At 41.8% G+C, this 15,681-nt stretch overlaps 1 protein-coding gene across 5 annotated transcripts in view; it reads right to left on the minus strand.

Annotated features, from left to right (window-relative positions):
* ZMAT4 (zinc finger matrin-type 4) overlaps window positions 1-15,681 on the minus strand; it is a 255,411-nt gene that overhangs the window by 126,459 nt on the left and 113,271 nt on the right. The window lies entirely within an intron of this gene.

Raw genomic sequence — 15,681 nt, forward strand, 5'->3', positions numbered from 1 at the left:
AATCATCCAACAAGAAGGGAAGAAATGGATTTCCTAAAGCACTTGTAAAAAGTACACATGGAAAATTGGAAAGAGCAAGGGCTGGAGAGCTGGAGGACCTGGGTTCTAATTCCAACTCTGCCATGTGTCTGCTGTGTGAGCTTAGGCAAGTCACAACTTCTCTATGCCTTGGTTACCTCATCTGTAAAATGAGGATTCAATCCTATTCCCTCCCACTTAGACTGTGATTCCCATGTGGGACAGGAACTCTGTCCAACTTAACTTGTATCTACCCCAGTGCTTAGAACCGTGCTTGGCACATCGTAAGTGCTTTAATAAGTACCATAATCAAAAATTAAACTCATTTTCCATACAAGAACTGAAGGGCTGCCCTAGAAAAAAGAGTCTGAAAATCTTCTCCAAATCTTTCCCAGTGGGCTCTATCCTTTCCAGCTAATCCTTGAGGAATTTCTGCAGACATCTGACTTTACCTAAGATGCACAGGGTCTGCAATTTATTTCAGGAGTGCTCTATTTAGCACTCTCAGGTGAAAGATATGTGATGATACTTACTGAGGCTTACACATTCAGAGTTCAGACATGGCTGAATTATTTATAAGCAATTACCTATTGACATTTCATAGTCAAATTTACATATAGAGATGCTCTTCCTATTCTTAAATGATGTTTCTGACTGCAATCTTATCCAGCTGTGCAACTATGACTGAAAAGACAGTTTCTTCTGCATGGGAAAAAACTAGGGCACAGAGTTTATTGACACCAAAGTGAGAGAAGGTTGCTGAGAAAAGGTGCTGCTGCTTCTCTGGCCCCACCCGGAGGGAAACGGGAACCAAAATCCACCAGCTATTTAGCTGATGGATTTAGCTAAACTGTAAGCTTTTGGTGGGCAGAGAATGTGTCTATTTTACTGTACTCTCCCAAGCACTGAGAACAGTGCTCTGCACAGAATAAGCTCTCAATAAATATGATTGACATTTCTGAGTGTCTATCAGGCAGGGGAGGAGGGGCCAGGCAGGCAAGTCGTATTATGGGGCACTTATGTACATAGCTATTACAGCGTGGCTCAGTGGAAAGAGCCCGGGCTGGGGAGTCAGAGGTCATGGGTTCGAATCCCGGCTCTGCCACCTGTCAGCTGTGTGACTGTGGGCAAGTCACTTCACTTCTCTGGGCCTCAGTTACCTCATCTGTAAAATGGGATGAAGACTGTAAGCTCCACGTGGGACAACCTGATGACCCTGTATCTCCCCCAGCACTTAGAACAGTGCTCTGCGCACAGTGCTTAACAAAATACCAATATTATTATTAGAGAAGCAGCATGGCTCAATGGAAAGCGCCCAGACTTGGGAGTCAGAGGTCATGGGTTCGAATCCCAGCTCTGCCACTTGTCAGCTGTGTGACTGTGGGCAAGTCACTTAACATCTCTGTGCCTCAGTTACCTCATCTGTAAAATGGGGATTAAGACTGTGAGCCTCATGTGGGACAACCTGATTACCTTGTATACCCCAGAGCTTAAGAACAGTGTCTGCACATAGTAAGCGCTTAAGAAATACCAACTTTATAATAATTTAGACAAGCAGCATGGCTCAGCAGAAAGAGCCTGGGCTTGGAAGTCAGAGGTCATGAGTTTGAATCCCAGCTCTGCCACTTGTCAGCTGTGTGACTTTGGGCAAGTCACTTAACTTCTCTGTGCCTCAGTTACCTCATATGTAAAATGGGGATTAACTGTGAGCCTCACATGGGACAACCCAATTACACTGTATCTACCCCAGCGCTTAGAACAGTGCTCTGCACATAGTAAGTGCTTAACAAATACCAATATTATCATATTACATATTTATCATATATTATACATTCTTTATTTGTCTGTCTCTCCCTAATAACAATAATGATAATATTTCTTAAGGGTTGTTCTAAGCACTGGGGGTAGATATAAGCTAATCAGGTAGGGGCCAGTCTTTGTCCCACATGGGACTCACAGTCTTAATCCCCATTTTACAGATGAGGTAACTGAGGCACAAAGAAGTGAAGTGACTTGCCCAAGATGACATGGCAGACAAGTGGCAGAGCCGGGATTAGAACCCAGGATCTCCCAACCTCCTTTCTGATCTCCCCACATCCTATCTCTCCCCACTTCAATCTATACTTCACTCTGCTGCCTGGATTCTCTCTCTACAGAAACGCTCTCAACATGTCACCCCCCCACCCAAAAATCTCCAGAGGTTGCCTAACAACCTTCACAGGAAACAAAAACTCCCTCACTATTAGCTTCAAAGCTCTTCATTACCTTGCCCCCTCCTACCTCATCTCTCTTCTCTCCTTCTATAGCCCACCCTGAACACTCTGCTCCTCTGCCACTAACCTCACTGTGCCTTGTTCTCTCCTGTCTCACTGTCGACCCCTGGCCCACATCCTAACTCTGGCCTGGAATGTCCTCCCTCCTCACATCTGCCAAACTAGCTCTCTTCCCCCCTTCAAAGCCCTACTGAGAGCTCACCTCCTCCAGGAGGCCTTCCCAAACTGAGGCCCCCTTTTCCTCTGCTCCTCCTCCCTTCCCCATCTCACCCTACTCCCTCCCTCTGCTCTACTCCCTTCCCCACCCCACAGCACTTGGGTATATTTGTACATATTTATTATTCTATTTATTTTAATGTGTATATATCTATAATTCTACTTATCTATTTTGAGGTTACTGATGCCTGTCTACTTGTTTTGTTGTCTGTCTCCCCCTTTTAGACTGTGAGCCTGTTGTTGGGTAGGGATTGTCTCTATCTGTTGCCGAATTGTACTTTCCAAGCACTTAATACAGTGCTCTGCACACAGTAAGCGCTCAGTAAACACATCTGAATGAATGAATCCAGGTCCTTCTGACTCCCAGACCCATTTTCTATCCACTAGGCCATGCTGCTACCCCCTCTATAAGGTAAACTCACTGCATCTCTCAACTCTGTTGTACTGAGTATAGTGCTTGGCACACAGCTAGTGCTCAATAAATACCTTTGAACGATCTATTATTTGTAGATGATTTTGTCTGACTGCCTACCCCATTGTATCAGTAAGCTTCTGGATAGCAATGATAACCTGTGTTGCTATTCTAGTACCCTGCTGAACACTATCGCAGGGCTGCATATTCAGTAGGTACTCAATCAATCAGTACCATTGATCATGAAAGTGGACTCTGGGTCTGCTCTAAGGTAGTGGCGTTGGGGATGGCCAATTGGAAAAACCTAAATCAATCAGGATGATGAGATGGCATCTCAGCTTATGAATCTATCTTGATGATGTTGTCATGTTTTTGTTTTGTTCTGTTTTGCTTTGCTATCTCCCCCGTTTAGTCTGTGAGCCCATCACTGGGCAGAGATTCTATCTGTTGCCGAATTGTACATTCCAAGTGCTTAGTACAGTGCTCTGCACATAGTAAGCGCTCAGTAAATACTATTGAATGAATGAAGTAGGCTTGAAGTCAGACTCCACTACAGACGTTCCTGCAAAGTGTATGAATTTGTTATTAGGAGTGTCTGTGAGGGAAAAGAAGGGGTAGTATGTAGATTGTAAACTCCTTGTGGGTAGGGATCATGTCTACCAACTCTACTTTATTGTGTTCTCCCAAATGCTTAGCACAGTGCTCTGAAAAGAATATTCAGTTAATCCAAAAAACACTTCTACTTTAGCAATTTGTTCAGATCTGCAAAATTTAAAGTCTTTGCTTCCTGTTGAAAGCTTTCTTCGGTGAAGACGTACAGTTGTGCACAAATCAGTAGTAAAATGGGAACATTAGCTATCATACTTAATGCAATCTCTAAACCTGAGCGCCAATCTATTAATTCAGTAGCTACATGGTTCATGCCAAATTCTACAGACACGTTAATGTTTTTAAGTCTTTACTGAAGAAAATGCCACTTCCATTTCTGGCTTGCTAATTCAGAAGCTGAACAGAAATAGTTATTTTTACTAGACCTTCCCATTGCTAAGTAGATTGTTGATGTGTGAGAGAGAAGAAACTAGAATGAAATGAGTAAAAGGAAAAGACACAGAAAGCTCAAAGGCTGGTTAAAAAGAAAAAAAAGGTCTGAATGGACTTCAGTTAGAAGTTCAAAGGAAATAGTACAGATGAACTGCTGTCTTTCTGGCTTTGATCTTTCCATTTAAGTGTAATTACAGTCTGGTTCAAATTCAAGATGGAGCTTTTCAGCGTTCCACTTCCACCACAAATGATGATGGTCCTTCTGATTGCCCAGGCCTGTGCTCAATCCACTATGCCATGATACTGTCTGTCTTTAGCCCTTTCCCTATGCCAAACACTGTTCTAAGAGCTGGGGTACATACAGATTAGTGAGCTTGGGCACTGTCCCTGTACTACATGGGGCTTACAATTTAAGAAGGCAGAAGTAAGATTTAATCCCCATTTTACAGATGTGATTACTGAGGCCCAGAGAAGTTAAGGGACTTGCCTAAGATCACACAGCAGACAAGTGGCAGAGCTGGGATTAGAAACCAGGTCCTCTGACTCCTAGGCCCACACAGAGAAATACTTAAATGCTAGTTATGGCAATGATATCCTGTACATTTTTTAAACTCCTCATGTGCAGGAAAAATATTTGTCAAAAATGTTATATTATACCCTACCAAGCACTTAGTACAGTGTTCTGCATAGTTAGTACTCAAATGTGATTGATTGATTGGTTGATAAGGGATTCCTTTCAAAGAGTATATAAAAGCCTCTAAACCAGTTATACATACACTAATCAAATCTTTGTCCCACTAATACCAATTTTTTCCCCAGACAATATCATTTTTTTGCTAGGAACTCTTCACTCTCTTTAGAAAACTTTCTCTAAATTAAAAACCAAATGGAAAATACACTTAGGCTCTGTTACCAATGAGCTTTCCCATGCTACTCATGGCCTGGGGCTCAGGTGTTCTGGGGATGGTGGATGATCCTGGCTGGGTGTCTAACATCAGGCTGAATGCAGGGACCAAGAGACTAATCCCATGGAGGCATTCTACCTTCGGTTCAGAGCCAGATTTCAAGACCTCGGCCAGTTTATTTGATAAGGGCAGGGACTGTCTCTGTTACTGATTTGTACATTCCAAGCGCTTAGTAGAGTGCTCTGCACATAGTAAGCCCTTAGTAAATACTACTGAATGAATGAATTTGGGTTTTCTGTTCCTTTTTGTGTTCATCCCTCTCCCCCATCAGATGATTAATATCCTCCAGGAGATTAGCCATCCACTCCACACTGGCCCCACTGAAGACCTGAGCCTCCAGGTTCCTGGGCTGGGCAGACTCTTGGCAAGTTGTATGGTTTGGAGGCCAGACTGTCCTCCCAGCATCTCCCTGGAATGCTGTGAATCCACTCAATCCTAACTGCCTGGGTCAACTTGCACATCTATTTGCACATTTTACTCACCTCACTCTAGCACCACAGCATATTTGTAAAAATCCATAACTTATTTATATTAATGTTCATTCATTCATTCAATTGTATTTATTGGGTGCTTGTTGTGTGCATAGCACTGTGTTAAGCCCTTGGAAGAGTACACTATAATAAACAGACACGTTCTCTGCTCACAATGAGCTTGAACCCTAGAGGGGGAGACAGGCATTAATAGGAATAAATAAAATTACAGATTTCTACATGTGTTATGGGGCTGGGAGGGGGGATTAATAAAGAGAGAAAGTCAGGGTGACACGGAAGGGAGTGAAAGACAAGGAAAAGAAGGCTTATTCAGAGAAGGCCTCTTGGAGGAGGTTTGCCTTCAATAAGGCTTTGAAGTGGGGGGAGAGTAATTGTCTGTCGGATTTGAGTAAGGAGGGCATTCCAGGCCAGAGGCAGGACATGGACGAGGGGTCAGTGGTGATATAGACAAGATTGAAGTACAGTGAGAAGGTTAGCATTAGAGGGGAGAAGTGTGTGGCCTGGGTTGTAGTAGGAGAGTAGCAAGGTGAGACAGGAGGGTGTAAGGTGATTGGCTGTAAAGCACTCAATGGTCAGAAGGTTTTGTTTGATGCGGGGGTGGATGGGCAAGAAATTGGATTTTCTTGAGGAGTGGGGAAACATGGCCTGAACATTTCTGTAGAAAAATAATCTGGGCAGCAGAGTGAAGTATGGACTAGAATGGGGAAAGACAGGAAGTTGGGAGTTTAGCGAGGAGGTTGATATGGTAATCAAGGTGGGATAGGATAAATGATTGTATTAACATGGAAGCAGTTTGGAAGGAGAGGAAAGGGTGGATTTTAGCGATGTTGTGAAGTGAAACCAACAGGTTTTAGTGATGGATTGAATATGTGGGTTGAATGAGAGTGATGAGTTAAGGATAACGACAAGGTTAAAGGCTTGTGAGACAAGAAGGATGGTGGTGCTGTCTGCAGTGATGGGAAAGTTAGGGGGAGTACAGGGTTTGAGTTGGAAGATAACACTAAGCTCCTTGGGACTAGGTAACATGACTGCCAGTGCTTTTGTTCTGTGCTCTCCCAAGTTCTTAGTACAGTGCTCTTCATTCAATCATATTATTTCATTGTGCGCTTACTGTGTGCAGAGGACTATACTAAGCACTTGGAAAAGTATAATACAACAATAATCAAACACATTCCTTGCCCACAATGAACTTATAGTCTAGAGATGAGCTACAGTAAATGGTCAGTAAATACCACTGACAGATTGATTGACTGACTCTTCCAGGGTAGTAGAATTAAACTGAATCCGGCTCAGGGCAAGCCTTCTGTCCCTACTGTAGCCAATGCAATAGAGTCTTGGAGCCTGAACATGATTGAATCAATATTCCTAGGAATTTCAACTTACTATAATATTGTCACAACCACTGTTAATGACACAATAAGGTTAATATTAATAAAATGATGATTGATGGGGTAATTAGCATTATCCAGAGCAAGTGGTGCCAGGCACCGTTTAGGACATAATATTAGACACCATCTCTGCCCATTGAATTCGCAATCTAATTCTGCAGTTCCCAAGACCCAAACACAGGGAAAGGATAAAGAATGTAATAATGACAAAGCTATTTTAAGTTTTGAGGTTGCACCCTCAGTACAGGTTTCCTGCATCATAGTGCTCTGTGTTGCTGCCAAGTCGTGAGGCTTGCTGTTAAAGCTATTAGAGGGGTGCTGGGAATTTAGGTTTATTGGTAGATAAGTGCATAATCAGATCACACATTTCTTATCTTTTTCCTCCCCGTCTGCTTTGCCATAATGATTTGTAACATTTTCCTTTTTCCTTACTAAATACTTCTATAGCTGTCTTTGAGGAAGGAATCATCAAATGAGCGAGATATATTTCAAAGTCTTCTACAACAAGAGCCTAAAAGGAGTGTTTTCCTTACATTCTCACTGTACTAACAAACTTAAAAGCATGCAACTGACTGATGGAGAATTAGAGATGGTGAAGAGGGAGTGGGGGAGGTGGGGAAGGAGCTAGGTTCACAAAGTCAACTAATGAACCCATCTTGCTTTCCACCTCTACCACCCTGGGTTTAAGTAAAAAACATTAGGCAGAAAGGGAAAAATCTGGGAGGATGAAAGTAGCTTCAGGACTGCAACAGCAGCATTCATTCAATTAATCAACAAAATGTACTGAACACCTATTCGGCGCAGAGCACTTTACTAAATGCTTCAAAGAGTACAAGAGAAGCAAAAGACAAATTCCCTGACCTCAAAGATCTTACAATTTAATAAGGAGATAAACTGACATGAATTATTTACAAGGAGTAGGAGTTGGAGGGAGAACAAGCAGTGTGGTCTAGTACGAAGAGCACAGACCTGGGAATCAGAGGTTCTGAGTTCCAATACCAGCTCTGCCACCTGCCTTGGGCAAGTTATTTAACTTTTTTAGTCCTCAGTTTCCTAATCTGCTAAACTGCGATTCGGTGCCATTCTTCTTCTCTGATAGACTGTGAGTCCCAAGTGGGTCATGGTACAACCTGATTATCTTCTATCTACCTCAGTGCTTAGGACAGTGCTTGGCACTTAGTAAGCAGTTAAACTATTAAAAAGGATATAAATGGTAATAGCAAGAATATGGTAAGATAAAAATCTATGAAAATCTAGGTGAGTAAGTGTCAGGGTTAGCCATAGACATATATATTGATGTAAATACTGATGGAGGGGTAAACACTTTAGTGTTGAAGGGGCTGTAGGGATAGAAAGAACTCGGGGTTTAATACTTGATGAAGAGAGATCAGAAGCCCATCTAAACTAAAAATGTAGATATCTCATTCATATAAAAACATGAAAAATTTAGTGTGAACTGAATACTTTCCTAACTTTTAGATCCTTGGCAGAGATGACTGAGGAAGTCTGTAGCACCTCCTTCTCTGAAGAGTGAACTTGGATCATGATGAATAACTGTCTGTCTTGGATAGACTTAGGTTCCCTCCTGCCTGGAGGCAGGGGCTCAATCTGCATGACCCCTAAAGGTTCCTACCAACCCTATCCTGAAAAAGCTAACACTGGCCAAGTCTAAAGGGGGTGAAACCAATTCTCATTCCAGAAGAAAAAAAAATGATTCACATACTTTCTAATGGTGCCAAAATCACCCGCTTCAGTTGTCCTTAAAGCCAAGATGGGATGACATGTTATACACTTGATATGTTTTCTGTGTTAAGCCAAGACATGCCTCTTGACTGGCTTACGTTGCATTGGCTTCAGATGGTGAAGTGATCAAGGCATTTATTTGCCCCAGAACCTAACACTGAAATGGGTGGCAGAGCAGTAAGGAAAACTGTGCAGGCCCCACATGGTGGCTAAAAATTTTTTAAATGTCCAGCTCTGATCTGAAGTGACTCCTGATGAACAGGGACCTGAGAAAACAATGCAACAGCTTTTGGGCAATATGTGGTGGGAGAGAGGCAAGGGAAGAAGAAAACCCCCCACCCCCAAAATGTCCTCCGTCAATCAATCAGTGGTATTTATTGAGTGATTGTTGCATGTGATCACTATACTAAGCACTTGGGAGAGTACAGTAGTGCAGATTTGGTAGTCATGTTCCTTGTCCACAAGGAGTTCATGGTGCAGAGCTCTGACTGGAGAAGGGAAGCAGTGGATTTTTCTCCTCTTCAGGGCGGCCAAATGTCTGACGACAAACCTGGTGCTCAGGCTTCTGCTCTGTTCCCTTCATCCTCCCTCCATGGGTCTCCTTAAACAGTGTACTCTACCATGAAGACCTCGGGGGGTGGCAAGGAGGGAGAACCAAGCTATGGGATGGAAGAGTTTGGGGTGCCATCAGTCATCCAAGGAAATGAGATATCTCAGCGCTCCCAGAGGAGGCTCTGTGGTCAGACAAGTATAACAGTGAATACTAACTTGGAGTAGTTGCTAAATGCTTAATATGTGATAAACACTTTACAAATATGTGATAACAATGGTATTTAATAATAAATGTTTAGCACTATGTGCAAGGCACTGTTCTAAGCGGTGGGGTAGATACAAGATAATTGGGTTGGACACAGTCCCTGTCCCACATAGGGCTGTCAATCCCCATTTTACAGATGAGGGAACTGAGGCACAAAGACCAAAATGACTTGCCTAGGGTCACTGAACAGGCAAGTGGCAAAGCTAGGATTATACTCCTGACTATGATGATTAGGAAGAACACACAATGAATCCCTGTTTTACAGAAGAGGGAACTGAAGTATGGAGAAGTGAAGTGACTTAATAATAATAATAATGTTGGTATTTGTTAAGCGCTTACTATGTGCCGAGCACCGTTCTAAGCGCTGGGGTAGACACAGGGGAATCAGGATGTCCCACGTGGGGCTCACAGTCTTAATCCCCATTTTACAGATGAGGCAACTGAGGCACAGAGAAGCTAAGTGACTTGCCCACAGTCACACAGCTGGCAAGTGGCAGAGCTGGGATTCGAACTCATGACCTTGGACTCCAAAGCCCGTGCTCTTTCCACTGAGCCACCAGGATCACAAAGCTGGCAGGTGGCAGAGCTGAGATTAGACTCCAGACTCTCAAGATTAGGACACACAATGAATCCCCATTTTACAGATAAGGAAAAGTAGTGATTTGACCAAAGTCACACAGAAGGCAGGTGGCTCAGGATTAAGCTACTGACTTCCAGGCCCATTTTCTTTCCATTATGCCAGGATAGTTCTCCACAAATAAGGCTTCACCAATGTCACTACTGTCAGCAACGCACCCTACCAGCAAACCCTGGTTTTACACCAAGGGCTCGATTTATCCAATGCAGATTTTAGCAGAAAATGATAATTCTCCATAAAAAAATCCTTTCCAGAAATACAGCTTGATGTTTGCAAACATGGCCATTATGAGTCAGGAGTGCCATTCTCTTTTAGTCTATTTACATTTTTTACTGATTCTGCTAAAAGAATTACTCTACTTCCTACTAAAATGTGACTCGTGAGCACAAGATCTTGACTCTAGAGCTGATGTATTGGTTGGATGTTTACCTGAAGTTCAGTTTGTGAAATGTCACAATTTGGTTAAGAGCCACCAGATTTTACAACTGAGCCTCTTGTGTATTTTGTCTCAGTGAGTTGTCTGGTGTCAACATAAAAGCAAACCCAGCATTTTCAAATGAGAGGAAAATGGCCGAGAAGCTGCAGGAGCAAAGGCATTTTCGGGTGAGTCACATCTCATCCACACCTGGGTTCACCCGGATCCATAAAAGGCTCCCAGTAATTGGAAGTTAGGATAATTTTAATGTCTTTCCTGAGGTGGTGGTTTGTCTTTTTTTTTTTTTTTTAAGTCTAAATGGACAAAGGCCTTGTCTATAAAAAAAAAAATCCCACAAAAGTGTTTCTTACAGAGTCCATGTCATACTTCTATTAGAGTTCTTTAAAGATATTTTACATGGCTTCAAAGATGTTTTACTTGAAAGAAAAGTGCACAATGAAAGATGCTGAGACTTCACAGATCATCAGTGACTGCAGCAGATGAAGGACCACCAAAGGGAACTTGCTTAAACATCTGAACTCTGGCAACATATCTGTGCTGAGGGCTTGGTGTGGTTAACCTTTACTGCGTTTGTCTTTTTTCATGTAGTATTGGGCCAAGAAACCTTTCCCCACTAACTCCCGCGCATCCCTACTGCCCCTGCCACCAAACCTTTCTTCAATTAGTTCACATCCAGATCATTTTTTCCAATTCACTTCTAATTCAATGACTGGATCACCACAACATGAAGAATTCATTCAATCTAATTAAACTAATATTAGCTCAAAAACAGTAGTTTCACGTAGTTATACTAGGTTAAGACATCTTTTCTTAGTGACCAATCAAATCTTGAGACCTTTTAAATACACTTCAGCCATGTAAGTATTCTTTTGTGTTCCCTCTAACCAAATGTTCATAACAGTAGGAAGATTAAAAGTTTTGATAACTTACGCACATTTTTGATATATATTAGAAATACTCCTTTCCTATTTCCTTGACTAAGGCAACCGTCATGGACTCAGATGTCTAAACAATCTGGACTTTATTCTAACTCTTAAGGTAATAATGTCCCTTTTCACTTTGTTAGAGACTGTTCTGTGCACAAACAGATGGGTTCCAGAGAAACTCATCCAGATTTCTTTTCCTCAATGGTCTAATGGCACCAAATTGATAAGAATCTCTTGTCAAACGGCCAAATGTGTTTCAGCCAACTCCCTGTTATACAAGGACAGAGTATCCAGGTTGTGAATTGTCCAATCTCTTCATTTTTCCTCCTTATCCCTCTAGCTGCCAAGCTTTTGATCATTTCACAGTTCAGTTGAACTTTTCTCAGAAGGGGGACAAAAGAAATGAAAGGAGTTAAAACTCAAACCAGTCCATTATGTTCCTTACCAGCAGAGCAAAAAGTAAGATTTCTGGCTGGCTCAGGTGAGATTCCTCCCCAGCAAGATCATCTGGAATATTCCGGGAGGGGGCTAGCTTTACAACATTAGGATGAAACGCTCCACCATCCTTGCCCCAGGGATGGAGCTGAGCTCTTTTGGTGTTGACCTAGATGTGGGAGCTGAAGCCATGAGAGTGAATGTTATCTAAGAGAGTGGAGTAGGGGAAGCATAACAGAGACATTTTATACAGGTCTTTCAGGACAGGTGATGAGGAGGAAGAAAAGCCAGTGGGAAAAAACTGAGTGTTTAGAATTATCATGAGAAATAGGCTACTACCCTAATGTTTAAAAAGAGAAATATTAAAAATGCATGTAAATTAAAATATTTATAATAGAGTCCAGAAAATAATGCCAATTGGAATTAGCCTGGCAAGAATCCTCAAACCCTGTATCTTGTGTCCAGCCATGAGTATTACTTCATGATGATCAAATACAAGGATAAGTTTGTATTCTATTTACCCATATCAGATATATTTTTCATCATTTGCTCTCTTCTCCCTTTCTTTCCTCTCTATTCCCCCCTCCCATAACCAAAATCATCCTCATTCTTTCCCTAACTGCTTTTGGCTCTCATCTTTGAAGAGTGTTGATTTTTTTTTAAGTCCTCAAATTTATCTTCAAAGACTCTAAGACTCTTTGGAGAAATAGAGCTATAGAAATTTAACAAATAAATGCCTTCTCATATATCACTCGGAGAGATATCTCAATTTCCTTCCCTTTACTCTCTTCTCTGGCTTTCCCCTCCCACCAGGCCACACTTCCACTTTCACTGTAAGGAGAACTGTAATGAAGGGGAGTGGTAAGAGAAAGCACTTTATTGGTAGTAAGTATGTGGGGGTCAGGGAGGACAGAAGGAACATTCAGGTCCAGATTGAAAAAAGAAATTCTAGCTTTTGCTGCTCAGTATTTCTGGGCACATAGACTCTTTGGATGAGGGCAGAAGCTAATGCCCCACTAGGTTTACAGGAGGAAAATGGAATTTGGGTGAATTGTTTTTGGTTAGTTCACCTGTTTTTAATATTTTCCCTGTATTATTCTTTTTATTAAACATAAATCAGAAGCAGTCTTGTGAAATAACTTCAACTGTGTGATGATCATTTCATATGAAAAAATTGTGGGAGAAATTGAATCAAGGAACCACAGAATTGAGTGAAAATTAAAATACACAACTCAACTAAATGATAGAGAATCAAGGTGTGGGACTGCTGGGATGGTGGTAGACAGGGAAAGAAAGGCAGAGAAAACTTGGGCAATCCATCTAGCTCTAATGGAACTCCAAGGCCTTTGCTCCCAGTACTGGGCAGATTCTCCCATCTATCTACCCCTGCAATTTCCCTACTTCTCATCCAACTTTGGTCTTGGTGTTGGGGAGCATGGCCACCAGCAGAAGGTCAGGCTCCGAGCTCTTTCCATACCAGAGCAGGAGGAGCAATGCACAGCTTTAGAGATGGCAAAAGGCTGCTCATCCTGGGCTGCATGGAAAGTTATACATACACATACACTTCACTGTGCCTCTACTCACTCATCTGTAAAATGGGGATTGAGACTGTGAGCTCCATGCGGGACAGGTACTGTGTCCAACCCAATTGTTGGTATCCACCCCAGAGTGGTACAATGCTTGGCCCATAAGTGATTAACAAATACCACAATTATTATTCCCCTTTTTTAGGAATCTTCCATCAAAATTTAATGCTTGAATTAAAATTTTGTTTACTGAACAAATAGCCCATAATCACAAGCTGTCCTGGCAGAAATTCTGAGCTTTGGGCAGGTGTGATATATGCTGAGCCAGACCACAGAAGTAAGGGAGAAACATGGCCGCACAGCACTTGGGTATCCATCTGGAATTTATTGTAATATCTGTTTCCCTCCCATCTCTCCCAGACCCCCAGTCTAGTCTAAGCTCCTTGGAGGCAGGGAATGTGTCTACCAACTGTGTTGTATTGTACCCTCCTAAGCACATCATACAATGCTCTGCACATAGTAACCGCTCAATAAATACGACTGAACGGACCAGGAGGGACAGAAATCTTAGACCCTGGAGCAGCAATTTTTACAGGGCAACAATGTTTCAAGGCAAAATCAGCACAAAACCAAACACATATGAATCACACTAGGAATAATTATATGAATCAACTCCAGTTTAAACCCCACAAACTGTAATAAAAGCTCTGGAGACACATTTGCAGAACAAATTATTTTAAGAGTTCAGAAATGGTGGAATTCCTTGTACACCAGGCCAGCGTGGAAGCGAGCTAACCACAAAAGAGTGCAATCACACATGTAAGATAACTTTTTTCTTCTGTGTTTCTTTTCTATGTGCTATACACAATAACAAATCTGCACCTGGTAGGAATGATAAAGACATGCTGGGGAGTGGAGAGATGCTAGATGGACACATCCACAAAGACTTCTCTCTGCTCCCCCACTGACTCCCTAGGGCTTCTAATACCTCCTAGATGGCCACCAACACCCAAATCAAAAGAACCTCTGCAGATCCCACAGGCCTCAAGTGTTGCCTTTATAGTGATCCTGGAGAGGGGAGGACTAAAGGGTATGAAATAACTGCCAATCTCCCCCTCCAGCTAACCATGGCCATTTTTGGTGCAGTTCCACTTCTGCAGAAGACAGAACTGCGCAGATAGGAAATAGGGAGGAGAATGCTGGGGCATGAGGAAGGAGTTGCATGCACTTCCTATATCCCAAACTACCCAACCAATCCCCAATTGCCTCAGCCTTTCAAAAGGATTCACACGCTGTTAAAGAAGACAACAAATCCTTCTTTTAATATCTTATTGTGTTGTTTGTGAAGCTGTTTTTGCGGCCAAATCCAAAATGACTCAGACAAAAAGTAATGAAGGAAAAGGACTACACTGCTTTAAACTTTCCTGTTAAGATTCCAGTTGTTTAGAGAAATTTGCGGGATAATGGTGTTCCAAACACTGGCAGGGTGTTTGTAGAAATTTGATTTCCAGAGAGAAAGACAAGATTATGTAGGAAGAATAGAGGAATTTAAAATTTCCACCCTATCTAATAAGGGAAAAATACACTGTTCCTTCAAGGACTCTACTTCTACCATCAGAGAAGACTACTGATATGGATGGGCCATTTTTCTGACCCACTAATGCCCTTTCCTATGTTCTAATTCATCTTGCTCTTGACATTCTGGCAGATTGTCTGCTGTCCTTGCATAAATTAAGAGGGTGATAAATTTTATGAAAGATAATTTGAAATTCCTTTACATTGCACTTTTTAGAAAGGCCAAAAAAAAAGTGAAAATGCTTAATCTGTTGTGAATGACTAGTCATTTTGCTAATTTGTAGCAGGACTTGTGTTAATAATATTATACACTTCAAAGTGAATCTTGGCCAACTGGTAGAACTAACCAGAGATCATAAAATGTGTAAATCTTATGAAAAGCTCATTGTGGGAAGGGAATGTATCCATTTGTTATTGTATACAGTGCTTAGTACAGTGCTTTGCACACAGGAAGTGCTTAACAAATACAACTGAATGAATGAAAAGCTAGACCTTTCTGTGAGATTCTAACAAACCACTGTGGGTAGATGCAAAAGAGAATTTTTATTCAGTGTCCTCACCAAATTTCTAATAAGAATGTCAGTATGAGCCTAGAAAATGAATAATTCCAAGCTCAAAGTAAAGCAACAATAATAAATGTCCTTCAAATCCAAGTTTTTTCTATATTTCTGGAGTGTTACCAGTAGAAAGCAGGTCTCTCTCTCCAAAATGAAGTGCTAAAGTTTGGATCCCTGCCATTTTCACCACTTCAGTCTATAAGTATTATCGTAAAAATATCCAAC

The sequence above is a fragment of the Ornithorhynchus anatinus genome, chromosome 5 (assembly GCF_004115215.2).
Source record: "Ornithorhynchus anatinus isolate Pmale09 chromosome 5, mOrnAna1.pri.v4, whole genome shotgun sequence".
Lineage (NCBI taxonomy): Eukaryota > Metazoa > Chordata > Mammalia > Monotremata > Ornithorhynchidae > Ornithorhynchus > Ornithorhynchus anatinus.